The 27,619-nt window shown below is 33.1% G+C and overlaps 16 non-coding genes across 16 annotated transcripts; all 16 read right to left on the reverse strand.

Moving 5' to 3' along the window:
- Positions 1-807: 807 nt before the first annotated feature.
- TRNAL-AAG (transfer RNA leucine (anticodon AAG)) lies at positions 808-889 on the reverse strand. Its single transcript has one exon. It is a non-coding gene; the product is annotated as a tRNA-Leu (tRNA).
- A 1,342-nt stretch (positions 890-2,231) lies between these two features.
- Positions 2,232-2,313, reverse strand: TRNAL-AAG (transfer RNA leucine (anticodon AAG)). Its single transcript has one exon. It is a non-coding gene; the product is annotated as a tRNA-Leu (tRNA).
- Positions 2,314-3,656: 1,343 nt separating this feature from the next.
- Positions 3,657-3,738, reverse strand: TRNAL-AAG (transfer RNA leucine (anticodon AAG)). Its single transcript has one exon. It is a non-coding gene; the product is annotated as a tRNA-Leu (tRNA).
- Positions 3,739-5,079: 1,341 nt separating this feature from the next.
- On the reverse strand, positions 5,080-5,161 carry TRNAL-AAG (transfer RNA leucine (anticodon AAG)). The gene has a single exon. It is a non-coding gene; the product is annotated as a tRNA-Leu (tRNA).
- A 1,341-nt stretch (positions 5,162-6,502) lies between these two features.
- On the reverse strand, positions 6,503-6,584 carry TRNAL-AAG (transfer RNA leucine (anticodon AAG)). The gene has a single exon. It is a non-coding gene; the product is annotated as a tRNA-Leu (tRNA).
- A 1,341-nt stretch (positions 6,585-7,925) lies between these two features.
- TRNAL-AAG (transfer RNA leucine (anticodon AAG)) lies at positions 7,926-8,007 on the reverse strand. The gene has a single exon. It is a non-coding gene; the product is annotated as a tRNA-Leu (tRNA).
- Positions 8,008-10,769: 2,762 nt separating this feature from the next.
- Positions 10,770-10,851, reverse strand: TRNAL-AAG (transfer RNA leucine (anticodon AAG)). The gene has a single exon. It is a non-coding gene; the product is annotated as a tRNA-Leu (tRNA).
- Positions 10,852-12,192: 1,341 nt separating this feature from the next.
- On the reverse strand, positions 12,193-12,274 carry TRNAL-AAG (transfer RNA leucine (anticodon AAG)). Its single transcript has one exon. It is a non-coding gene; the product is annotated as a tRNA-Leu (tRNA).
- Positions 12,275-13,615: 1,341 nt separating this feature from the next.
- TRNAL-AAG (transfer RNA leucine (anticodon AAG)) lies at positions 13,616-13,697 on the reverse strand. Its single transcript has one exon. It is a non-coding gene; the product is annotated as a tRNA-Leu (tRNA).
- A 1,341-nt stretch (positions 13,698-15,038) lies between these two features.
- Positions 15,039-15,120, reverse strand: TRNAL-AAG (transfer RNA leucine (anticodon AAG)). Its single transcript has one exon. It is a non-coding gene; the product is annotated as a tRNA-Leu (tRNA).
- A 2,762-nt stretch (positions 15,121-17,882) lies between these two features.
- Positions 17,883-17,964, reverse strand: TRNAL-AAG (transfer RNA leucine (anticodon AAG)). The gene has a single exon. It is a non-coding gene; the product is annotated as a tRNA-Leu (tRNA).
- A 2,762-nt stretch (positions 17,965-20,726) lies between these two features.
- On the reverse strand, positions 20,727-20,808 carry TRNAL-AAG (transfer RNA leucine (anticodon AAG)). The gene has a single exon. It is a non-coding gene; the product is annotated as a tRNA-Leu (tRNA).
- A 1,341-nt stretch (positions 20,809-22,149) lies between these two features.
- On the reverse strand, positions 22,150-22,231 carry TRNAL-AAG (transfer RNA leucine (anticodon AAG)). The gene has a single exon. It is a non-coding gene; the product is annotated as a tRNA-Leu (tRNA).
- Positions 22,232-23,571: 1,340 nt separating this feature from the next.
- Positions 23,572-23,653, reverse strand: TRNAL-AAG (transfer RNA leucine (anticodon AAG)). Its single transcript has one exon. It is a non-coding gene; the product is annotated as a tRNA-Leu (tRNA).
- Positions 23,654-24,994: 1,341 nt separating this feature from the next.
- On the reverse strand, positions 24,995-25,076 carry TRNAL-AAG (transfer RNA leucine (anticodon AAG)). Its single transcript has one exon. It is a non-coding gene; the product is annotated as a tRNA-Leu (tRNA).
- Positions 25,077-26,417: 1,341 nt separating this feature from the next.
- TRNAL-AAG (transfer RNA leucine (anticodon AAG)) lies at positions 26,418-26,499 on the reverse strand. Its single transcript has one exon. It is a non-coding gene; the product is annotated as a tRNA-Leu (tRNA).
- Between the last annotated feature and the right edge of the window lie 1,120 nt (positions 26,500-27,619).

The following is a 27,619-nucleotide window of genomic DNA, read 5'->3' on the forward strand; positions in this document are numbered from 1 at the left end:
CTCCTTTTCAGTTGGTTAATATCTGATCAATCATCAGTTGATGATAAATTGTTTTAAACTACTGCATGTGACAGCTTAAGGTGTGCTTCCACCAACCAAATTTAGCTTCTTTTATACCTTATCTACTTTAGGAAACCACTTTGGTATATATCACTGGATCTTCTCCTTGGAGAATAAATATGGCAGCAGTGGGATTTGATTCCAGTGGCTTCAATAGCTCTGTCATCCTACAACCTGCTGTACACTTTAAAATATTTTAGCTCTCATATCTGGAATGTCATTCAAAACTTTACCCAAAGTCAGGAAAAGCTGAGACAAAATGCAAAAGAAGCCAGGTACATTTAACAAGTAATGATTATATTTGACTTCAAATTTCCTTCATTTAGCGCAACTGATGTATCCAAACAACTTTGAAGTATTATTCAAATGCCTAAAATAGACAGCTGTGAGATTAAAATCCAGAGTGATAGAAAAGTTAGAGAATTCGGAATATAAATCCATCAAATTATACCAATGAGTCACGTTGCCAACATTTCCATCTCTAATTGTATGATAAGACAACTCAGTAATTAAATATTAGTTATGATATTACTTCTAATTACTTCATGCCAACTTAATTTTGGCTCATCTTGACTGTTAGCAGATAACATTTTTAAAACATTTGGGAAGTCTCTTGTAACAATGATGAACTGTTGAGTAGCTAGAGGAATCTTTCACCAACAAATTTCAGCTGGGTAATATCCTATCTAATGGAAAAAAAAAATCACATTGACATCAATAACTGGCCTACTCTTTGTATAATAAATATGGCAGCAGTGGGATTTTAACCCACGCCTCCGAAGAGACTGGAGCCTTAATCCAGCGCCTTAGACCGCTTGGCCATGCTACCACATGTGCATATCATTTGGATAGCTCACAGATCTAGAACATCAAAATTAAAGGGTTTTTTGTTTTAAAGTATTAATTGAAAAGATGTCAGCAAAGGTTAAAAGAAAGTTCATTATTAAACATAAAATCGATGAGAAATTCATATTTTTTATTGAATTGCATTTTGTTTATTTTCATTGAAATAATAAAAAGAAATTGAGATGCATGAAGTAGTAAAATATTAGTTCTGATAGGGCACATAATTACTTCATGCAAAAGTAAAATTTGAATATCTTTACTGTTAGCAGATATCATTATTTTAAAGGTTTGAGAAGACTGTTGCAACTATGATGAACGGTTTAGAACTCGGTGACTAATGCAGGATACTATCACCATCCTTTTTCAGTTGGTTAATATCTGATCAATCATGAATTGATGATAAATTGTTTTGAACTACTGCATGTGACAGCTTAAGGTGTGCTTCCACCAACCAAATGTAGCTTCTTTCATACCTTATATACTTTAGGAAACCACTTTGATATAAGTCACTGGATCTTCTCCTTTTCAGTTGGTTAATATCTGATCAATCATCAGTTGATGATAAATTGTTTTAAACTACTGCATGTGACAGCTTAAGGTGTGCTTCCACCAACCAAATTTAGCTTCTTTTATACCTTATGTACTTTAGGAAACCACTTTGGTATATATCACTGGATCTTCTCCTTGGAGAATAAATATGGCAGCAGTGGGATTTGATTCCAGTGGCTTCAATAGCTCTGTCATCCTACAACCTGCTGTACACTTTAAAATATTTTAGCTCTCATATCTGGAATGTCATTCAAAACTTTACCCAAAGTCAGGAAAAGCTGAGACAAAATGCAAAAGAAGCCAGGTACATTTAACAAGTAATGATTATATTTGACTTCAAATTTCCTTCATTTAGCGCAACTGATGTATCCAAACAACTTTGAAGTATTATTCAAATGCCTAAAATAGACAGCTGTGAGATTAAAATCCAGAGTGATAGAAAAGTTAGAGAAATCGGAATATAAATCCATCAATTTATACCAATGAGTCACGTTGCCAACATTTCCATCTCTAATTGTATGATAAGACAACTCAGTAATTAAATATTAGTGATGATATTACTTCTAGTTACTTCATGCCAACTTAATTTTGGCTCATCTTGACTGTTAGCAGATAACATTTTTAAAACATTTGGGAAGTCTCTTGTAACAATGATGAACTGTTGAGTAGCTAGAGGAATCTTCCACCAACAAATTTCAGCTGGGTAATATCCTTTCTAATGGAAAAAAAGAATCAGTTTGACATCAATAACTGGCCTACTCTTTGTATAATAAATATGGCAGCAGTGGGATTTGAACCCACGCCTCCGAAGAGACTGGAGCCTTAATCCAGCGCCTTAGACTGCTTGGCCATGCTACCACATGTGCATATCATTTGGATAGCTCACAGATCTAGAACATCAAAATTAAAGGGTTTTTTGTTTTAAAGTATTAATTGAAAAGATGTCAGCAAAGGTTAAAAGAAAGTTCATTATTAAACATAAAATCGATGAGAAATTCATATTTTTTATTGAATTGCATTTTGTTTATTTTCATTGAAATAATAAAAAGAAATTGAGATGCATGAAGTAGTAAAATATTAGTTCTGATAGGGCACATAATTACTTCATGCAAAAGTAAAATTTGAATATCTTTACTGTTAGCAGATATCATTATTTTAAAGGTTTGAGAAGACTGTTGCAACTATGATGAACGGTTTAGAACTCGGTGACTAATGCAGGATACTATCACCATCCTTTTTCAGTTGGTTAATATCTGATCAATCATGAATTGATGATAAATTGTTTTGAACTACTGCATGTGACAGCTTAAGGTGTGCTTCCACCAACCAAATGTAGCTTCTTTCATACCTTATATACTTTAGGAAACCACTTTGATATAAGTCACTGGATCTTCTCCTTTTCAGTTGGTTAATATCTGATCAATCATCAGTTGATGATAAATTGTTTTAAACTACTGCATGTGACAGCTTAAGGTGTGCTTCCACCAACCAAATTTAGCTTCTTTTATACCTTATCTACTTTAGGAAACCACTTTGGTATATATCACTGGATCTTCTCCTTGGAGAATAAATATGGCAGCAGTGGGATTTGATTCCTGTGGCTTGAATAGCTCTGTCATCCTACAACCTGCTGTACACTTTAAAATATTTTAGCTCTCATATCTGGAATGTCATTCAAAACTTTACCCAAAGTCAGGAAAAGCTGAGATAAAATGCAAAAGAAGCCAGGTACATTTAACAAGTAATGATTATATTTGACTTCAAATTTCCTTCATTTAGCGCAACTGATGTATCCAAACAACTTTGAAGTATTATTCAAATGCCTAAAATAGACAGCTGTGAGATTAAAATCCAAAGTGATAGGAAAGTTAGAGAAATCGGAATATAAATCCATCAATTTATACCAATGAGTCACGTTGCCAACATTTCCATCTCTAATTGTATGATAAGACCACTCAGTAATTAAATATTAGTTATGATATTACTTCTAATTACTTCATGCCAACTTAATTTTGGCTCATCTTGACTGTTAGCAGATAACATTTTTAAAACATTTGGGAAGTCTCTTGTAACAATGATGAACTGTTGAGTAGCTAGAGGAATCTTCCACCAACAAATTTCAGCTGGGTAATATCCTTTCTAATGGAAAAAATAGAATCAGTTTGACATCAATAACTGGCCTACTTTTTGTATAATAAATATGGCAGCAGAGGGATTTGAACCCACGCCTCCGAAGAGACTGGAGCCTTAATCCAGCGCCTTAGACCGCTCGGCCATGCTACCACATGTGCTTATCATTAGGATAGCTCACAGATCTAGAACATCACAATTAAAGGGTTTTTTGTTTTAAAGTAGTAATTGAAAAGATGTCAGCAAAGGTTAAATGAAAGTTCATTATTAAACATAAAATCGATGAGAAATTCATATTTTTTATTGAATTGCATTTTGTTTATTTTCATTGAAATACCAAAACAAATTGAGATGCATGAAGTAGTAAAATATTAGTTCTGATAGGGCACATAATTAGTTCATGCAAAAGTAAAATTTGAATATCTTTACTGTTAGCAGATATCATTATTTTAAAGGTTTGAGAAGACTGTTGCAACTATGATGAACTGTTTAGAACTCGGTGACTAATGCAGGATACTATCACCATCCTTTTTCAGTTGGTTAATATCTGATCAATCATGAATTGATGATATTTTGTTTTGAACTACTGCATGTGACAGCTTAAGGTGTGCTTCCACCAACCAAATGTAGCTTCTTTCATACCTTATATACTTTAGGAAACCACTTTGATATAAGTCACTGGATCTTCTCCTTTTCAGTTGGTTAATATCTGATCAATCATCAGTTGATGATAAATTGTTTTAAACTACTGCATGTGACAGCTTAAGGTGTGCTTCCACCAACCAAATTTAGCTTCTTTTATACCTTATCTACTTTAGGAAACCACTTTGATATATATCACTGGATCTTCTCCTTGGAGAATAAATATGGCAGCAGTGGGATTTGATTCCAGCAGCTTGAATAGCTCTGTCATCCTACAACCTGCTGTACACTTTAAAATATTTTAGCTCTCATATCTGGAATGTCATTCAAAACTTTACCCAAAGTCAGGAAAAGCTGAGATAAAATGCAAAAGAAGCCAGGTACATTTAACAAGTAATGATTATATTTGACTTCAAATTTCCTTCATTTAGCGCAACTGATGTATCCAAACAACTTTGAAGTATTATTCAAATGCCTAAAATAGACAGCTGTGAGATTAAAATTTAGAGTGATAGAAAAGTTAGAGAAATCGGAATATAAATCCATCAATTTATACCAATGAGTCACGTTGCCAACATTTCCATCTCTAATTGTATGATAAGACAACTCAGTAATTAAATATTAGTTATGATATTACTTCTAATTACTTCATGCCAACTTAATTTTGGCTCATCTTGACTGTTAGCATATAACATTTTTAAAACATTTGGGATGTCTCTTGTAACAATGATGAACTGTTGAGTAGCTAGAGGAATCTTTCACCAACAAATTTCAGCTGGGTAATATCCTATCTAATGGAAAAAAAGAATCATTTTGACATCAATAAATGGCCTACTCTTTGTATAATAAATATGGCAGCAGTGGGATTTGAACCCATGCCTCCGAAGAGACTGGAGCCTTAATCCAGCGCCTAAGACCGCTCGGCCATGCTACCACATGTGCATATCATTAGGATAGCTCACAGATCTAGAACATCAAAATTAAAGAGTTTTTTGTTTTAAAGTATTAATTGAAAAGATGTCAGCAAAGGTTAAAAGAAAGTTCATTATTAAACATAAAATCGATGAGAAATTCATATTTTTTATTGAATTGCATTTTGTTTATTTTCATTGAAATAACAAAAGAAATTGAGATGCATGAAGTAGTAAAATATTAGTTCTGATAGGGCACATAATTACTTCATGCAAAATTAAAATTTGAATATCTTTACTGTTAGCAGATATCATTATTTTAAAGGTTTGAGAAGACTGTTGCAACTATGATGAACGGTTTAGAACTCGGTGACTAATGCAGGATACTATCACCATCCTTTTTCAGTTGGTTAATATCTGATCAATCATGAATTGATGATAAATTGTTTTGAACTACTGCATGTGACAGCTTAAGGTGTGCTTCCACCAACCAAATGTAGCTTCTTTTATACCTTATATACTTTAGGAAACCACTTTGATATAAGTCACTGGATCTTCTCCTTTTCAGTTGGTTAATATCTGATCAATCATCAGTTGATGATAAATTGTTTTAAACTACTGCATGTGACAGCTTAAGGTGTGCTTCCACCAACCAAATTTAGCTTCTTTTATACCTTATCTACTTTAGGAAACCATTTTGGTATATATCACTGGATCTTCTCCTTGGAGAATAAATATGGCAGCAGTGGGATTTGATTCCAGTGGCTTGAATAGCTCTGTCATCCTACAACCTGCTGTACACTTTAAAATATTTTAGCTCTCATATCTGGAATGTCATTCAAAAATTTACGCAAAGTCAGGAAAAGCTGAGATAAAATGCAAAAGAAGCCAGGTACATTTAACAAGTAATGATTATATTTGACTTCAAATTTCCTTCATTTAGCGCAACTGATGTATCCAAACAACTTTGAAGTATTATTCAAATGCCTAAAATAGACAGCTGTGAGATTAAAATCCAAAGTGATAGGAAAGTTAGAGAAATCGGAATATAAATCCATCAATTTATACCAATGAGTCACGTTGCCAACATTTCCATCTCTAATTGTATGATAAGACCACTCAGTAATTAAATATTAGTTATGATATTACTTCTAATTACTTCATGCCAACTTAATTTTGGCTCATCTTGACTGTTAGCAGATAACATTTTTAAAACATTTGGGAAGTCTCTTGTAACAATGATGAACTGTTGAGTAGCTAGAGGAATCTTTCACCAACAAATTTCAGCTGGGTAATATCCTATCTAATGGAAAAAAAGAATCAGTTTGACATCAATAACTGGCCTACTCTTTGTATAATAAATATGGCAGCAGTGGGATTTGAACCCACGCCTCCGAAGAGACTGGAGCCTTAATCCAGCGCCTTAGACCGCTTGGCCATGCTACCACATGTGCATATCATTTGGATAGCTCACAGATCTAGAACATCAAAATTAAAGGGTTTTTTGTTTTAAAGTATTAATTGAAAAGATGTCAGCAAAGGTTAAAAGAAAGTTCATTATTAAACATAAAATCGATGAGAAATTCATATTTTTTATTGAATTGCATTTTGTTTATTTTCATTGAAATAACAAAAGAAATTGAGATGCATGAAGTAGTAAAATATTAGTTCTGATAGGGCACATAATTAATTCATGCAAAATTAAAATTTGAATATCTTTACTGTTAGCAGATATCATTATTTTAAAGGTTTGAGAAGACTGTTGCAACTATGATGAACGGTTTAGAACTCGGTGACTAATGCAGGATACTATCACCATCCTTTTTCAGTTGGTTAATATCTGATCAATCATGAATTGATGATAAATTGTTTTGAACTACTGCATGTGACAGCTTAAGGTGTGCTTCCACCAACCAAATGTAGCTTCTTTTATACCTTATCTACTTTAGGAAACCACTTTGATATAAGTCACTGGATCTTCTCCTTTTCAGTTGGTTAATATCTGATCAATCATCAGTTGATGATAAATTGTTTTAAACTACTGCATGTGACAGGTTAAGGTGTGCTTCCACCAACCAAATTTAGCTTCTTTTATACCTTATCTACTTTAGGAAACCACTTTGATATATATCACTGGATCTTCTCCTTGGAGAATAAATATGGCAGCAGTGGGATTTGATTCCAACAGCTTGAATAGCTCTGTCATCCTACAACCTGCTGTACACTTTAAAATATTTTAGCTCTCATATCTGGAATGTCATTCAAAACTTTACCCAAAGTCAGGAAAAGCTGAGATAAAATGCAAAAGAAGCCAGGTACATTTAACAAGTAATGATTATATTTGACTTCAAATTTCCTTCATTTAGCGCAACTGATGTATCCAAACAACTTTGAAGTATTATTCAAATGCCTAAAATAGACAGCTGTGAGATTAAAATCCAGAGTGATAGAAAAGTTAGAGAAATCGGAATATAAATCCATCAATTTATACCAATGAGTCACGTTGCCAACATTTCCATCTCTAATTGTATGATAAGACAACTCAGTAATTAAATATTAGTGATGATATTACTTCTAGTTACTTCATGCCAACTTAATTTTGGCTCTTCTTGACTGTTAGCAGATAACATTTTTAAAACATTTGGGAAGTCTCTTGTAACAATGATGAACTGTTGAGTAGCTAGAGGAATCTTCCACCAACAAATTTCAGCTGGGTAATATCCTTTCTAATGGAAAAAAAGAATCAGTTTGACATCAATAACAGGCCTACTCTTTGTATAATAAATATGGCAGCAGAGGGATTTGAACCCACGCCTCCGAAGAGACTGGAGCCTTAATCCAGCGCCTTACACCCCTCGGCCATGCTACCACATGTGCTTATCATTAGGATAGCTCACAGATCTAGAACATCAAAATTAAAGGTTTTTTTGTTTTAAAGTATTAATTGAAAAGATGTCAGCAAAGGTTAAAAGAAAGTTCATTATTAAACATAAAATCGATGAGAAATTCATATTTTTTTTGAATTGCATTTTGTTTATTTTCATTGAAATAACAAAAGAAATTGAGATGCATGAAGTAGTAAAATATTAGTTCTGATAGGGCACATAATTAATTCATGCAAAATTAAAATTTGAATATCTTTACTGTTAGCAGATATCATTATTTTAAAGGTTTGAGAAGACTGTTGCAACTATGATGAACGGTTTAGAACTCGGTGACTAATGCAGGATACTATCACCATCCTTTTTCAGTTGGTTAATATCTGATCAATCATGAATTGATGATAAATTGTTTTGAACTACTGCATGTGACAGCTTAAGGTGTGCTTCCACCAACCAAATGTAGCTTCTTTCATAGCTTATATACTTTAGGAAACCACTTTGATATAAGTCACTGGATCTTCTCCTTTTCAGTTGGTTAATATCTGATCAATCATCAGTTGATGATAAATTGTTTTAAACTACTGCATGTGACAGGTTAAGGTGTGCTTCCACCAACCAAATTTAGCTTCTTTTATACCTTATCTACTTTAGGAAACCACTTTGATATATATCACTGGATCTTCTCCTTGGAGAATAAATATGGCAGCAGTGGGATTTGATTCCAGCAGCTTGAATAGCTCTGTCATCCTACAACCTGCTGTACACTTTAAAATATTTTAGCTCTCATATCTGGAATGTCATTCAAAACTTTACCCAAAGTCAGGAAAAGCTGAGATAAAATGCAAAAGAAGCCAGGTACATTTAACAAGTAATGATTATATTTGACTTCAAATTTCCTTCATTTAGCGCAACTGATGTATCCAAACAACTTTGAAGTATTATTCAAATGCCTAAAATAGACAGCTGTGAGATTAAAATTTAGAGTGATAGAAAAGTTAGAGAAATCGGAATATAAATCCATCAATTTATACCAATGAGTCACGTTGCCAACATTTCCATCTCTAATTGTATGATAAGACAACTCAGTAATTAAATATTAGTTATGATATTACTTCTAATTACTTCATGCCAACTTAATTTTGGCTCATCTTGACTGTTAGCAGATAACATTTTTAAAACATTTGGGAAGTCTCTTGTAACAATGATGAACTGTTGAGTAGCTAGAGGAATCTTTCACCAACAAATTTCAGCTGGGTAATATCGTATCTAATGGAAAAAAAGAATAACTTTGACATCAATAACTAGCCTACTCTTTGTATAATAAATATGGCAGCAGTGGGATTTGAACCCACGCCTCCGAAGAGACTGGAGCCTTAATCCAGGGACGAAGACCGCTCGGCCATGCTACCACATGTGCATATCATTAGGATAGCTCACAGATCTAGAACATCAAAATTAAAGGGTTTTTTGTTTTAAAGTATTAATTGAAAAGATGTCAGCAAAGGTTTAAAGAAAGTTCATTATTAAACATAAAATCGATGAGATATTCATATTTTTTATTGAATTGCATTTTGTTTATTTTCATTGAAATAACAAAAGAAATTGAGATGCATGAAGTAGTAAAATATTAGTTCTGATAGGGCACATAATTACTTCATGCAAAATTAAATTTGAATATCTTTACTGTTAGCAGATATCATTATTTTAAAGGTTTGAGAAGACTGTTGCAACTATGATGAACTGTTTAGAACTCGGTGACTAATGCAGGATACTATCACCATCCTTTTTCAGTTGGTTAATATCTGATCAATCATGAATTGATGATAAATTGTTTTGAACTACTGCATGTGACAGCTTAAGGTGTGCTTCCACCAACCAAATGTAGCTTCTTTTATACCTTATCTACTTTAGGAAACCACTTTGATATAAGTCACTGGATCTTCTCCTTTTCAGTTGGTTAATATCTGATCAATCATCAGTTGATGATAAATTGTTTTAAACTACTGCATGTGACAGCTTAAGGTGTGCTTCCACCAACCAAATTTAGCTTCTTTTATACCTTATCTACTTTAGGAAACCACTTTGGTATATATCAATGGATCTTCTCCTTGGAGAATAAATATGGCAGCAGTGGGATTTGATTCCAGTGGCTTGAATAGCTCTGTCATCCTACAACCTGCTGTACACTTTAAAATATTTTAGCTCTCATATCTGGAATGTCATTCAAAACTTTACCCAAAGTCAGGAAAAGCTGAGATAAAATGCAAAAGAAGCCAGGTACATTTAACAAGTAATGATTATATTTGACTTCAAATTTCCTTCATTTAGCGCAACTGATGTATCCAAACAACTTTGAAGTATTATTCAAATGCCTAAAATAGACAGCTGTGAGATTAAAATCCAAAGTGATAGGAAAGTTAGAGAAATCGGAATATAAATCCATCAATTTATACCAATGAGTCACGTTGCCAACATTTCCATCTCTAATTGTATGATAAGACCACTCAGTAATTAAATATTAGTTATGATATTACTTCTAATTACTTCATGCCAACTTAATTTTGGCTCATCTTGACTGTTAGCAGATAACATTTTTAAAACATTTGGGAAGTCTCTTGTAACAATGATGAACTGTTGAGTAGCTAGAGGAATCTTTCACCAACAAATTTCAGCTGGGTAATATCCTATCTAATGGAAAAAAAGAATCATTTTGACATCAATAAATGGCCTACTCTTTGTATAATAAATATGGCAGCAGTGGGATTTGAACCCATGCCTCCGAAGAGACTGGAGCCTTAATCCAGCGCCTAAGACCGCTCGGCCATGCTACCACATGTGCATATCATTAGGATAGCTCACAGATCTAGAACATCAAAATTAAAGAGTTTTTTGTTTTAAAGTATTAATTGAAAAGATGTCAGCAAAGGTTAAAAGAAAGTTCATTATTAAACATAAAATCGATGAGAAATTCATATTTTTTATTGAATTGCATTTTGTTTATTTTCATTGAAATAACAAAAGAAATTGAGATGCATGAAGTAGTAAAATATTAGTTCTGATAGGGCACATAATTACTTCATGCAAAATTAAAATTTGAATATCTTTACTGTTAGCAGATATCATTATTTTAAAGGTTTGAGAAGACTGTTGCAACTATGATGAACGGTTTAGAACTCGGTGACTAATGCAGGATACTATCACCATCCTTTTTCAGTTGGTTAATATCTGATCAATCATGAATTGATGATAAATTGTTTTGAACTACTGCATGTGACAGCTTAAGGTGTGCTTCCACCAACCAAATGTAGCTTCTTTTATACCTTATATACTTTAGGAAACCACTTTGATATAAGTCACTGGATCTTCTCCTTTTCAGTTGGTTAATATCTGATCAATCATCAGTTGATGATAAATTGTTTTAAACTACTGCATGTGACAGCTTAAGGTGTGCTTCCACCAACCAAATTTAGCTTCTTTTATACCTTATCTACTTTAGGAAACCATTTTGGTATATATCACTGGATCTTCTCCTTGGAGAATAAATATGGCAGCAGTGGGATTTGATTCCAGTGGCTTGAATAGCTCTGTCATCCTACAACCTGCTGTACACTTTAAAATATTTTAGCTCTCATATCTGGAATGTCATTCAAAAATTTACGCAAAGTCAGGAAAAGCTGAGATAAAATGCAAAAGAAGCCAGGTACATTTAACAAGTAATGATTATATTTGACTTCAAATTTCCTTCATTTAGCGCAACTGATGTATCCAAACAACTTTGAAGTATTATTCAAATGCCTAAAATAGACAGCTGTGAGATTAAAATCCAAAGTGATAGGAAAGTTAGAGAAATCGGAATATAAATCCATCAATTTATACCAATGAGTCACGTTGCCAACATTTCCATCTCTAATTGTATGATAAGACCACTCAGTAATTAAATATTAGTTATGATATTACTTCTAATTACTTCATGCCAACTTAATTTTGGCTCATCTTGACTGTTAGCAGATAACATTTTTAAAACATTTGGGAAGTCTCTTGTAACAATGATGAACTGTTGAGTAGCTAGAGGAATCTTCCACCAACAAATTTCAGCTGGGTAATATCCTTTCTAATGGAAAAAAAGAATCAGTTTGACATCAATAACTGGCCTACTTTTTGAATAATAAATATGGCAGCAGAGGGATTTGAACCCACGCCTCCGAAGAGACTGGAGCCTTAATCCAGCGCCTTAGACCGCTCGGCCATGCTACCACATGTGCTTATCATTAGGATAGCTCACAGATCTAGAACATCACAATTAAAGGGTTTTTTGTTTTAAAGTAGTAATTGAAAAGATGTCAGCAAAGGTTAAATGAAAGTTCATTATTATACATAAAATCGATGAGAAATTCATATTTTTTATTGAATTGCATTTTGTTTATTTTCATTGAAATAACAAAAGAAATTGAGATGCATGAAGTAGTAAAATATTAGTTCTGATAGGGCACATAATTAATTCATGCAAAATTAAAATTTGAATATCTTTACTGTTAGCAGATATCATTATTTTAAAGGTTTGAGAAGACTGTTGCAACTATGATGAACGGTTTAGAACTCGGTGACTAATGCAGGATACTATCACCATCCTTTTTCAGTTGGTTAATATCTGATCAATCATGAATTGATGATAAATTGTTTTGAACTACTGCATGTGACAGCTTAAGGTGTGCTTCCACCAACCAAATGTAGCTTCTTTTATACCTTATCTACTTTAGGAAACCACTTTGATATAAGTCACTGGATCTTCTCCTTTTCAGTTGGTTAATATCTGATCAATCATCAGTTGATGATAAATTGTTTTAAACTACTGCATGTGACAGGTTAAGGTGTGCTTCCACCAACCAAATTTAGCTTCTTTTATACCTTATCTACTTTAGGAAACCACTTTGATATATATCACTGGATCTTCTCCTTGGAGAATAAATATGGCAGCAGTGGGATTTGATTCCAACAGCTTGAATAGCTCTGTCATCCTACAACCTGCTGTACACTTTAAAATATTTTAGCTCTCATATCTGGAATGTCATTCAAAACTTTACCCAAAGTCAGGAAAAGCTGAGATAAAATGCAAAAGAAGCCAGGTACATTTAACAAGTAATGATTATATTTGACTTCAAATTTCCTTCATTTAGCGCAACTGATGTATCCAAACAACTTTGAAGTATTATTCAAATGCCTAAAATAGACAGCTGTGAGATTAAAATTTAGAGTGATAGAAAAGTTAGAGAAATCGGAATATAAATCCATCAATTTATACCAATGAGTCACGTTGCCAACATTTCCATCTCTAATTGTATGATAAGACAACTCAGTAATTAAATATTAGTTATGATATTACTTCTAATTACTTCATGCCAACTTAATTTTGGCTCATCTTGACTGTTAGCAGATAACATTTTTAAAACATTTGGGAAGTCTCTTGTAACAATGATGAACTGTTGAGTAGCTAGAGGAATCTTTCACCAACAAATTTCAGCTGGGTAATATCCTATCTAATGGAAAAAAAGAATCAGTTTGACATCAATAACTGGCCTACTCTTTGTATAATAAATATGGCAGCAGTGGGATTTGAACCCACGCCTCCGAAGAGACTGGAGCCTTAATCCAGCGCCTTAGACCGCTTGGCCATGCTACCACATGTGCATATCATTTGGATAGCTCACAGATCTAGAACATCAAAATTAAAGGGTTTTTTGTTTTAAAGTATTAATTGAAAAGATGTCAGCAAAGGTTAAAAGAAAGTTCATTATTAAACATAAAATCGATGAGAAATTCATATTTTTTATTGAATTGCATTTTGTTTATTTTCATTGAAATAACAAAAGAAATTGAGATGCATGAAGTAGTAAAATATTAGTTCTGATAGGGCACATAATTAATTCATGCAAAATTAAAATTTGAATATCTTTACTGTTAGCAGATATCATTATTTTAAAGGTTTGAGAAGACTGTTGCAACTATGATGAACGGTTTAGAACTCGGTGACTAATGCAGGATACTATCACCATCCTTTTTCAGTTGGTTAATATCTGATCAATCATGAATTGATGATAAATTGTTTTGAACTACTGCATGTGACAGCTTAAGGTGTGCTTCCACCAACCAAATGTAGCTTCTTTTATACCTTATCTACTTTAGGAAACCACTTTGATATAAGTCACTGGATCTTCTCCTTTTCAGTTGGTTAATATCTGATCAATCATCAGTTGATGATAAATTGTTTTAAACTACTGCATGTGACAGGTTAAGGTGTGCTTCCACCAACCAAATTTAGCTTCTTTTATACCTTATCTACTTTAGGAAACCACTTTGATATATATCACTGGATCTTCTCCTTGGAGAATAAATATGGCAGCAGTGGGATTTGATTCCAACAGCTTGAATAGCTCTGTCATCCTACAACCTGCTGTACACTTTAAAATATTTTAGCTCTCATATCTGGAATGTCATTCAAAACTTTACCCAAAGTCAGGAAAAGCTGAGATAAAATGCAAAAGAAGCCAGGTACATTTAACAAGTAATGATTATATTTGACTTCAAATTTCCTTCATTTAGCGCAACTGATGTATCCAAACAACTTTGAAGTATTATTCAAATGCCTAAAATAGACAGCTGTGAGATTAAAATCCAGAGTGATAGAAAAGTTAGAGAAATCGGAATATAAATCCATCAATTTATACCAATGAGTCACGTTGCCAACATTTCCATCTCTAATTGTATGATAAGACAACTCAGTAATTAAATATTAGTGATGATATTACTTCTAGTTACTTCATGCCAACTTAATTTTGGCTCTTCTTGACTGTTAGCAGATAACATTTTTAAAACATTTGGGAAGTCTCTTGTAACAATGATGAACTGTTGAGTAGCTAGAGGAATCTTCCACCAACAAATTTCAGCTGGGTAATATCCTTTCTAATGGAAAAAAAGAATCAGTTTGACATCAATAACAGGCCTACTCTTTGTATAATAAATATGGCAGCAGAGGGATTTGAACCCACGCCTCCGAAGAGACTGGAGCCTTAATCCAGCGCCTTACACCCCTCGGCCATGCTACCACATGTGCTTATCATTAGGATAGCTCACAGATCTAGAACATCAAAATTAAAGGTTTTTTTGTTTTAAAGTATTAATTGAAAAGATGTCAGCAAAGGTTAAAAGAAAGTTCATTATTAAACATAAAATCGATGAGAAATTCATATTTTTTTTGAATTGCATTTTGTTTATTTTCATTGAAATAACAAAAGAAATTGAGATGCATGAAGTAGTAAAATATTAGTTCTGATAGGGCACATAATTAATTCATGCAAAATTAAAATTTGAATATCTTTACTGTTAGCAGATATCATTATTTTAAAGGTTTGAGAAGACTGTTGCAACTATGATGAACGGTTTAGAACTCGGTGACTAATGCAGGATACTATCACCATCCTTTTTCAGTTGGTTAATATCTGATCAATCATGAATTGATGATAAATTGTTTTGAACTACTGCATGTGACAGCTTAAGGTGTGCTTCCACCAACCAAATGTAGCTTCTTTCATACCTTATCTACTTTAGGAAACCACTTTGATATAAGTCACTGGATCTTCTCCTTTTCAGTTGGTTAATATCTGATCAATCATCAGTTGATGATAAATTGTTTTAAACTACTGCATGTGACAGGTTAAGGTGTGCTTCCACCAACCAAATTTAGCTTCTTTTATACCTTATCTACTTTAGGAAACCACTTTGATATATATCACTGGATCTTCTCCTTGGAGAATAAATATGGCAGCAGTGGGATTTGATTCCAGCAGCTTGAATAGCTCTGTCATCCTACAACCTGCTGTACACTTTAAAATATTTTAGCTCTCATATCTGGAATGTCATTCAAAACTTTACCCAAAGTCAGGAAAAGCTGAGATAAAATGCAAAAGAAGCCAGGTACATTTAACAAGTAATGATTATATTTGACTTCAAATTTCCTTCATTTAGCGCAACTGATGTATCCAAACAACTTTGAAGTATTATTCAAATGCCTAAAATAGACAGCTGTGAGATTAAAATTTAGAGTGATAGAAAAGTTAGAGAAATCGGAATATAAATCCATCAATTTATACCAATGAGTCACGTTGCCAACATTTCCATCTCTAATTGTATGATAAGACAACTCAGTAATTAAATATTAGTTATGATATTACTTCTAATTACTTCATGCCAACTTAATTTTGGCTCATCTTGACTGTTAGCAGATAACATTTTTAAAACATTTGGGAAGTCTCTTGTAACAATGATGAACTGTTGAGTAGCTAGAGGAATCTTTCACCAACAAATTTCAGCTGGGTAATATCGTATCTAATGGAAAAAAAGAATAACTTTGACATCAATAACTAGCCTACTCTTTGTATAATAAATATGGCAGCAGTGGGATTTGAACCCACGCCTCCGAAGAGACTGGAGCCTTAATCCAGGGACGAAGACCGCTCGGCCATGCTACCACATGTGCATATCATTAGGATAGCTCACAGATCTAGAACATCAAAATTAAAGGGTTTTTTGTTTTAAAGTATTAATTGAAAAGATGTCAGCAAAGGTTTAAAGAAAGTTCATTATTAAACATAAAATCGATGAGATATTCATATTTTTTATTGAATTGCATTTTGTTTATTTTCATTGAAATAACAAAAGAAATTGAGATGCATGAAGTAGTAAAATATTAGTTCTGATAGGGCACATAATTACTTCATGCAAAATTAAATTTGAATATCTTTACTGTTAGCAGATATCATTATTTTAAAGGTTTGAGAAGACTGTTGCAACTATGATGAACTGTTTAGAACTCGGTGACTAATGCAGGATACTATCACCATCCTTTTTCAGTTGGTTAATATCTGATCAATCATGAATTGATGATAAATTGTTTTGAACTACTGCATGTGACAGCTTAAGGTGTGCTTCCACCAACCAAATGTAGCTTCTTTCATACCTTATCTACTTTAGGAAACCACTTTGATATAAGTCACTGGATCTTCTCCTTTTCAGTTGGTTAATATCTGATCAATCATCAGTTGATGATAAATTGTTTTAAACTACTGCATGTGACAGGTTAAGGTGTGCTTCCACCAACCAAATTTAGCTTCTTTTATACCTTATCTACTTTAGGAAACCACTTTGATATATATCACTGGATCTTCTCCTTGGAGAATAAATATGGCAGCAGTGGGATTTGATTCCTGTGGCTTGAATAGCTCTGTCATCCGACAACCTGCTGTACACTTTAAAATATTTTAGCTCTCATATCTGGAATGTCATTCAAAACTTTACCCAAAGTCAGGAAAAGCTGAGATAAAATGCAAAAGAAGCCAGGTACATTTAACAAGTAATGATTATATTTGACTTCAAATTTCCTTCATTTAGCGCAACTGATGTATCCAAACAACTTTGAAGTATTATTCAAATGCCTAAAATAGACAGCTGTGAGATTAAAATCCAGAGTGATAGAAAAGTTAGAGAAATCGGAATATAAATCCATCAATTTATACCAATGAGTCACGTTGCCAACATTTCCATCTCTAATTGTATGATAAGACAACTCAGTAATTAAATATTAGTGATGATATTACTTCTAGTTACTTCATGCCAACTTAATTTTGGCTCTTCTTGACTGTTAGCAGATAACATTTTTAAAACATTTGGGAAGTCTCTTGTAACAATGATGAACTGTTGAGTAGCTAGAGGAATCTTCCACCAACAAATTTCAGCTGGGTAATATCCTTTCTAATGGAAAAAAAGAATCAGTTTGACATCAATAACAGGCCTACTCTTTGTATAATAAATATGGCAGCAGAGGGATTTGAACCCACGCCTCCGAAGAGACTGGAGCCTTAATCCAGCGCCTTACACCCCTCGGCCATGCTACCACATGTGCTTATCATTAGGATAGCTCACAGATCTAGAACATCAAAATTAAAGGTTTTTTTGTTTTAAAGTATTAATTGAAAAGATGTCAGCAAAGGTTAAAGAAAGTTCATTATTAAACATAAAATCGATGAGAAATTCATATTTTTTTTGAATTGCATTTTGTTTATTGTCATTGAAATAACAAAAGAAATTGAGATGCATGAAGTAGTAAAATATTAGTTCTGATAGGGCACATAATTAATTCATGCAAAATTAAAATTTGAATATCTTTACTGTTAGCAGATATCATTATTTTAAAGGTTTGAGAAGACTGTTGCAACTATGATGAACGGTTTAGAACTCGGTGACTAATGCAGGATACTATCACCATCCTTTTTCAGTTGGTTAATATCTGATCAATCATGAATTGATGATAAATTGTTTTGAACTACTGCATGTGACAGCTTAAGGTGTGCTTCCACCAACCAAATGTAGCTTCTTTCATACCTTATCTACTTTAGGAAACCACTTTGATATAAGTCACTGGATCTTCTCCTTTTCAGTTGGTTAATATCTGATCAATCATCAGTTGATGATAAATTGTTTTAAACTACTGCATGTGACAGGTTAAGGTGTGCTTCCACCAACCAAATTTAGCTTCTTTTATACCTTATCTACTTTAGGAAACCACTTTGGTATATATCACTGGATCTTCTCCTTGGAGAATAAATATGGCAGCAGTGGGATTTGATTCCAGTGGCTTGAATAGCTCTGTCATCCTACAACCTGCTGTACACTTTAAAATATTTTAGCTCTCATATCTGGAATGTCATTCAAAACTTTACCCAAAGTCAGGAAAAGCTGAGATAAAATGCAAAAGAAGCCAGGTACATTTAACAAGTAATGATTATATTTGACTTAAAATTTCCTTCATTTAGCGCAACTGATGTATCCAAACAAATTTGAAGTATTATTCAAATGCCTAAAACAGACAGCTGTGAGATTAAAATCCAGAGTGATAGGAAAGTTAGAGAAATCGGAATATAAATCCATCAATTTATACCAATGAGTCACGTTGCCAACATTTCCATCTCTAATTGTATGATAAGACAACTCAGTAATTAAATATTAGTTATGATATTACTTCTAATTACTTCATGCCAACTTAATTTTGGCTCATCTTGACTGTTAGCAGATAACATTTTTAAAACATTTGGGAAGTCTCTTGTAACAATGATGAACTGTTGAGTAGCTAGAGGAATCTTCCACCAACAAATTTCAGCTGGGTAATATCCTTTCTAATGGAAAAAAAGAATCAGTTTGACATCAATAACTGGCCTACTTTTTGTATAATAAATATAGCAACAGAGGGATTTGAACCCACGCCTCCGAAGACACTGGAGCCTTAATCCAGCGCCTTAGACCGCTCGGCCATGCTACCACATGTGCTTATCATTAGGATAGCTCACAGATCTAGAACATCACAATTAAAGGGTTTTTTGTTTTAAAGTAGTAATTGAAAAGATGTCAGCAAAGGTTAAATGAAAGTTCATTATTAAACATAAAATCGATGAGAAATTCATATTTTTTATTGAATTGCATTTTGTTTATTTTCATTGAAATAACAAAAGAAATTGAGATGCATGAAGTAGTAAAATATTAGTTCTGATAGGGCACATAATTAGTTCATGCAAAAGTAAAATTTGAATATCTTTACTGTTAGCAGATACAATTATTTTAAAGGTTTGAGAAGACTGTTGCAACTATGATGAACTGTTTAGTACTCGGTGACTAATGCAGGACACTATCACCATCCTTTTTCAGTTGGTTAATATCTGATCAATCATGAATTGATGATAAATTGTTTTGAACTACTGCATGTGACAGCTTAAGGTGTGCTTCCACCAACCAAATGTAGCTTCTTTCATACCTTATCTACTTTAGGAAACCACTTTGATATAAGTCACTGGATCTTCTCCTTTTCAGTTGGTTAATATCTGATCAATCATCAGTTGATGATAAATTGTTTTAAACTACTGCATGTGACAGCTTAAGGTGTGCTTCCACCAACCAAATTTAGCTTCTTTTATACCTTATCTACTTTAGGAAACCATTTTGGTATATATCACTGGATCTTCTCCTTGGAGAATAAATATGGCAGCAGTGGGATTTGATTCCAGTGGCTTGAATAGCTCTGTCATCCTACAACCTGCTGTACACTTTAAAATATTTTAGCTCTCATATCTGGAATGTCATTCAAAAATTTACGCAAAGTCAGGAAAAGCTGAGATAAAATGCAAAAGAAGCCAGGTACATTTAACAAGTAATGATTATATTTGACTTCAAATTTCCTTCATTTAGCGCAACTGATGTATCCAAACAACTTTGAAGTATTATTCAAATGCCTAAAATAGACAGCTGTGAGATTAAAATCCAAAGTGATAGGAAAGTTAGAGAAATCGGAATATAAATCCATCAATTTATACCAATGAGTCACGTTGCCAACATTTCCATCTCTAATTGTATGATAAGACCACTCAGTAATTAAATATTAGTTATGATATTACTTCTAATTACTTCATGCCAACTTAATTTTGGCTCATCTTGACTGTTAGCAGATAACATTTTTAAAACATTTGGGAAGTCTCTTGTAACAATGATGAACTGTTGAGTAGCTAGAGGAATCTTCCACCAACAAATTTCAGCTGGGTAATATCCTTTCTAATGGAAAAAAAGAATCAGTTTGACATCAATAACTGGCCTACTTTTTGAATAATAAATATGGCAGCAGAGGGATTTGAACCCACGCCTCCGAAGAGACTGGAGCCTTAATCCAGCGCCTTAGACCGCTCGGCCATGCTACCACATGTGCTTATCATTAGGATAGCTCACAGATCTAGAACATCACAATTAAAGGGTTTTTTGTTTTAAAGTAGTAATTGAAAAGATGTCAGCAAAGGTTAAATGAAAGTTCATTATTATACATAAAATCGATGAGAAATTCATATTTTTTATTGAATTGCATTTTGTTTATTTTCATTGAAATAACAAAAGAAATTGAGATGCATGAAGTAGTAAAATATTAGTTCTGATAGGGCACATAATTAATTCATGCAAAATTAAAATTTGAATATCTTTACTGTTAGCAGATATCATTATTTTAAAGGTTTGAGAAGACTGTTGCAACTATGATGAACGGTTTAGAACTCGGTGACTAATGCAGGATACTATCACCATCCTTTTTCAGTTGGTTAATATCTGATCAATCATGAATTGATGATAAATTGTTTTGAACTACTGCATGTGACAGCTTAAGGTGTGCTTCCACCAACCAAATGTAGCTTCTTTTATACCTTATCTACTTTAGGAAACCACTTTGATATAAGTCACTGGATCTTCTCCTTTTCAGTTGGTTAATATCTGATCAATCATCAGTTGATGATAAATTGTTTTAAACTACTGCATGTGACAGGTTAAGGTGTGCTTCCACCAACCAAATTTAGCTTCTTTTATACCTTATCTACTTTAGGAAACCACTTTGATATATATCACTGGATCTTCTCCTTGGAGAATAAATATGGCAGCAGTGGGATTTGATTCCAACAGCTTGAATAGCTCTGTCATCCTACAACCTGCTGTACACTTTAAAATATTTTAGCTCTCATATCTGGAATGTCATTCAAAACTTTACCCAAAGTCAGGAAAAGCTGAGATAAAATGCAAAAGAAGCCAGGTACATTTAACAAGTAATGATTATATTTGACTTCAAATTTCCTTCATTTAGCGCAACTGATGTATCCAAACAACTTTGAAGTATTATTCAAATGCCTAAAATAGACAGCTGTGAGATTAAAATCCAGAGTGATAGAAAAGTTAGAGAAATCGGAATATAAATCCATCAATTTATACCAATGAGTCACGTTGCCAACATTTCCATCTCTAATTGTATGATAAGACAACTCAGTAATTAAATATTAGTGATGATATTACTTCTAGTTACTTCATGCCAACTTAATTTTGGCTCATCTTGACTGTTAGCAGATAACATTTTTAAAACATTTGGGAAGTCTCTTGTAACAATGATGAACTGTTGAGTAGCTAGAGGAATCTTCCACCAACAAATTTCAGCTGGGTAATATCCTTTCTAATGGAAAAAAAGAATCAGTTTGACATCAATAACTGGCCTACTCTTTGTATAATAAATATGGCAGCAGAGGGATTTGAACCCACGCCTCCAAAGAGACTGGAGCCTTAATCCAGCGCCTTACACCCCTCGGCCATGCTACCACATGTGCTTATCATTAGGATAGCTCACAGATCTAGAACATCAAAATTAAAGGTTTTTTTGTTTTAAAGTATTAATTGAAAAGATGTCAGCAAAGGTTAAAAGAAAGTTCATTATTAAACATAAAATCGATGAGAAATTCATATTTTTTTTGAATTGCATTTTGTTTATTTTCATTGAAATAACAAAAGAAATTGAGATGCATGAAGTAGTAAAATATTAGTTCTGATAGGGCACATAATTAATTCATGCAAAATTAAAATTTGAATATCTTTACTGTTAGCAGATATCATTATTTTAAAGGTTTGAGAAGACTGTTGCAACTATGATGAACGGTTTAGAACTCGGTGACTAATGCAGGATACTATCACCATCCTTTTTCAGTTGGTTAATATCTGATCAATCATGAATTGATGATAAATTGTTTTGAACTACTGCATGTGACAGCTTAAGGTGTGCTTCCACCAACCAAATGTAGCTTCTTTCATACCTTATCTACTTTAGGAAACCACTTTGATATAAGTCACTGGATCTTCTCCTTTTCAGTTGGTTAATATCTGATCAATCATCAGTTGATGATAAATTGTTTTAAACTACTGCATGTGACAGGTTAAGGTGTGCTTCCACCAACCAAATTTAGCTTCTTTTATACCTTATCTACTTTAGGAAACCACTTTGATATATATCACTGGATCTTCTCCTTGGAGAATAAATATGGCAGCAGTGGGATTTGATTCCAGCAGCTTGAATAGCTCTGTCATCCTACAACCTGCTGTACACTTTAAAATATTTTAGCTCTCATATCTGGAATGTCATTCAAAACTTTACCCAAAGTCAGGAAAAGCTGAGATAAAATGCAAAAGAAGCCAGGTACATTTAACAAGTAATGATTATATTTGACTTCAAATTTCCTTCATTTAGCGCAACTGATGTATCCAAACAACTTTGAAGTATTATTCAAATGCCTAAAATAGACAGCTGTGAGATTAAAATTTAGAGTGATAGAAAAGTTAGAGAAATCGGAATATAAATCCATCAATTTATACCAATGAGTCACGTTGCCAACATTTCCATCTCTAATTGTATGATAAGACAACTCAGTAATTAAATATTAGTTATGATATTACTTCTAATTACTTCATGCCAACTTAATTTTGGCTCATCTTGACTGTTAGCAGATAACATTTTTAAAACATTTGGGAAGTCTCTTGTAACAATGATGAACTGTTGAGTAGCTAGAGGAATCTTTCACCAACAAATTTCAGCTGGGTAATATCCTATCTAATGGAAAAAAAGAATCAGTTTGACATCAATAACTGGCCTACTCTTTGTATAATAAATATGGCAGCAGTGGGATTTGAACCCACGCCTCCGAAGAGACTGGAGCCTTAATCCAGCGCCTTAGACCGCTTGGCCATGCTACCACATGTGCATATCATTTGGATAGCTCACAGATCTAGAACATCAAAATTAAAGGGTTTTTTGTTTTAAAGTATTAATTGAAAAGATGTCAGCAAAGGTTAAAAGAAAGTTCATTATTAAACATAAAATCGATGAGAAATTCATATTTTTTATTGAATTGCATTTTGTTTATTTTCATTGAAATAACAAAAGAAATTGAGATGCATGAAGTAGTAAAATATTAGTTCTGATAGGGCACATAATTAATTCATGCAAAATTAAAATTTGAATATCTTTACTGTTAGCAGATATCATTATTTTAAAGGTTTGAGAAGACTGTTGCAACTATGATGAACGGTTTAGAACTCGGTGACTAATGCAGGATACTATCACCATCCTTTTTCAGTTGGTTAATATCTGATCAATCATGAATTGATGATAAATTGTTTTGAACTACTGCATGTGACAGCTTAAGGTGTGCTTCCACCAACCAAATGTAGCTTCTTTTATACCTTATCTACTTTAGGAAACCACTTTGATATAAGTCACTGGATCTTCTCCTTTTCAGTTGGTTAATATCTGATCAATCATCAGTTGATGATAAATTGTTTTAAACTACTGCATGTGACAGGTTAAGGTGTGCTTCCACCAACCAAATTTAGCTTCTTTTATACCTTATCTACTTTAGGAAACCACTTTGATATATATCACTGGATCTTCTCCTTGGAGAATAAATATGGCAGCAGTGGGATTTGATTCCAACAGCTTGAATAGCTCTGTCATCCTACAACCTGCTGTACACTTTAAAATATTTTAGCTCTCATATCTGGAATGTCATTCAAAACTTTACCCAAAGTCAGGAAAAGCTGAGATAAAATGCAAAAGAAGCCAGGTACATTTAACAAGTAATGATTATATTTGACTTCAAATTTCCTTCATTTAGCGCAACTGATGTATCCAAACAACTTTGAAGTATTATTCAAATGCCTAAAATAGACAGCTGTGAGATTAAAATCCAGAGTGATAGAAAAGTTAGAGAAATCGGAATATAAATCCATCAATTTATACCAATGAGTCACGTTGCCAACATTTCCATCTCTAATTGTATGATAAGACAACTCAGTAATTAAATATTAGTTATGATATTACTTCTAATTACTTCATGCCAACTTAATTTTGGCTCATCTTGACTGTTAGCAGATAACATTTTTAAAACATTTGGGAAGTCTCTTGTAACAATGATGAACTGTTGAGTAGCTAGAGGAATCTTTCACCAACAAATTTCAGCTGGGTAATATCCTATCTAATGGAAAAAAAGAATCAGTTTGACATCAATAACTGGCCTACTCTTTGTATAATAAATATGGCAGCAGTGGGATTTGAACCCACGCCTCCGAAGAGACTGGAGCCTTAATCCAGCGCCTTAGACCGCTTGGCCATGCTACCACATGTGCATATCATTTGGATAGCTCACAGATCTAGAACATCAAAATTAAAGGGTTTTTTGTTTTAAAGTATTAATTGAAAAGATGTCAGCAAAGGTTAAAAGAAAGTTCATTATTAAACATAAAATCGATGAGAAATTCATATTTTTTATTGAATTGCATTTTGTTTATTTTCATTGAAATAACAAAAGAAATTGAGATGCATGAAGTAGTAAAATATTAGTTCTGATAGGGCACATAATTAATTCATGCAAAATTAAAATTTGAATATCTTTACTGTTAGCAGATATCATTATTTTAAAGGTTTGAGAAGACTGTTGCAACTATGATGAACGGTTTAGAACTCGGTGACTAATGCAGGATACTATCACCATCCTTTTTCAGTTGGTTAATATCTGATCAATCATGAATTGATGATAAATTGTTTTGAACTACTGCATGTGACAGCTTAAGGTGTGCTTCCACCAACCAAATGTAGCTTCTTTTATACCTTATCTACTTTAGGAAACCACTTTGATATAAGTCACTGGATCTTCTCCTTTTCAGTTGGTTAATATCTGATCAATCATCAGTTGATGATAAATTGTTTTAAACTACTGCATGTGACAGGTTAAGGTGTGCTTCCACCAACCAAATTTAGCTTCTTTTATACCTTATCTACTTTAGGAAACCACTTTGATATATATCACTGGATCTTCTCCTTGGAGAATAAATATGGCAGCAGTGGGATTTGATTCCAACAGCTTGAATAGCTCTGTCATCCTACAACCTGCTGTACACTTTAAAATATTTTAGCTCTCATATCTGGAATGTCATTCAAAACTTTACCCAAAGTCAGGAAAAGCTGAGATAAAATGCAAAAGAAGCCAGGTACATTTAACAAGTAATGATTATATTTGACTTCAAATTTCCTTCATTTAGCGCAACTGATGTATCCAAACAACTTTGAAGTATTATTCAAATGCCTAAAATAGACAGCTGTGAGATTAAAATCCAGAGTGATAGAAAAGTTAGAGAAATCGGAATATAAATCCATCAATTTATACCAATGAGTCACGTTGCCAACATTTCCATCTCTAATTGTATGATAAGACAACTCAGTAATTAAATATTAGTGATGATATTACTTCTAGTTACTTCATGCCAACTTAATTTTGGCTCTTCTTGACTGTTAGCAGATAACATTTTTAAAACATTTGGGAAGTCTCTTGTAACAATGATGAACTGTTGAGTAGCTAGAGGAATCTTCCACCAACAAATTTCAGCTGGGTAATATCCTTTCTAATGGAAAAAAAGAATCAGTTTGACATCAATAACAGGCCTACTCTTTGTATAATAAATATGGCAGCAGAGGGATTTGAACCCACGCCTCCGAAGAGACTGGAGCCTTAATCCAGCGCCTTACACCCCTCGGCCATGCTACCACATGTGCTTATCATTAGGATAGCTCACAGATCTAGAACATCAAAATTAAAGGTTTTTTTGTTTTAAAGTATTAATTGAAAAGATGTCAGCAAAGGTTTAAAGAAAGTTCATTATTAAACATAAAATCGATGAGATATTCATATTTTTTATTGAATTGCATTTTGTTTATTTTCATTGAAATAACAAAAGAAATTGAGATGCATGAAGTAGTAAAATATTAGTTCTGATAGGGCACATAATTACTTCATGCAAAATTAAATTTGAATATCTTTACTGTTAGCAGATATCATTATTTTAAAGGTTTGAGAAGACTGTTGCAACTATGATGAACTGTTTAGAACTCGGTGACTAATGCAGGATACTATCACCATCCTTTTTCAGTTGGTTAATATCTGATCAATCATGAATTGATGATAAATTGTTTTGAACTACTGCATGTGACAGCTTAAGGTGTGCTTCCACCAACCAAATGTAGCTTCTTTTATACCTTATCTACTTTAGGAAACCACTTTGATATAAGTCACTGGATCTTCTCCTTTTCAGTTGGTTAATATCTGATCAATCATCAGTTGATGATAAATTGTTTTAAACTACTGCATGTGACAGCTTAAGGTGTGCTTCCACCAACCAAATTTAGCTTCTTTTATACCTTATCTACTTTAGGAAACCACTTTGGTATATATCAATGGATCTTCTCCTTGGAGAATAAATATGGCAGCAGTGGGATTTGATTCCAGTGGCTTGAATAGCTCTGTCATCCTACAACCTGCTGTACACTTTAAAATATTTTAGCTCTCATATCTGGAATGTCATTCAAAACTTTACCCAAAGTCAGGAAAAGCTGAGATAAAATGCAAAAGAAGCCAGGTACATTTAACAAGTAATGATTATATTTGACTTCAAATTTCCTTCATTTAGCGCAACTGATGTATCCAAACAACTTTGAAGTATTATTCAAATGCCTAAAATAGACAGCTGTGAGATTAAAATCCAAAGTGATAGGAAAGTTAGAGAAATCGGAATATAAATCCATCAATTTATACCAATGAGTCACGTTGCCAACATTTCCATCTCTAATTGTATGATAAGACCACTCAGTAATTAAATATTAGTTATGAT

The sequence above is a fragment of the Taudactylus pleione genome, unplaced genomic scaffold (genome assembly GCF_031769625.1).
Source record: "Taudactylus pleione unplaced genomic scaffold, aTauple2 ptg000016l, whole genome shotgun sequence".
Classification (NCBI taxonomy): domain Eukaryota; kingdom Metazoa; phylum Chordata; class Amphibia; order Anura; family Myobatrachidae; genus Taudactylus; species Taudactylus pleione.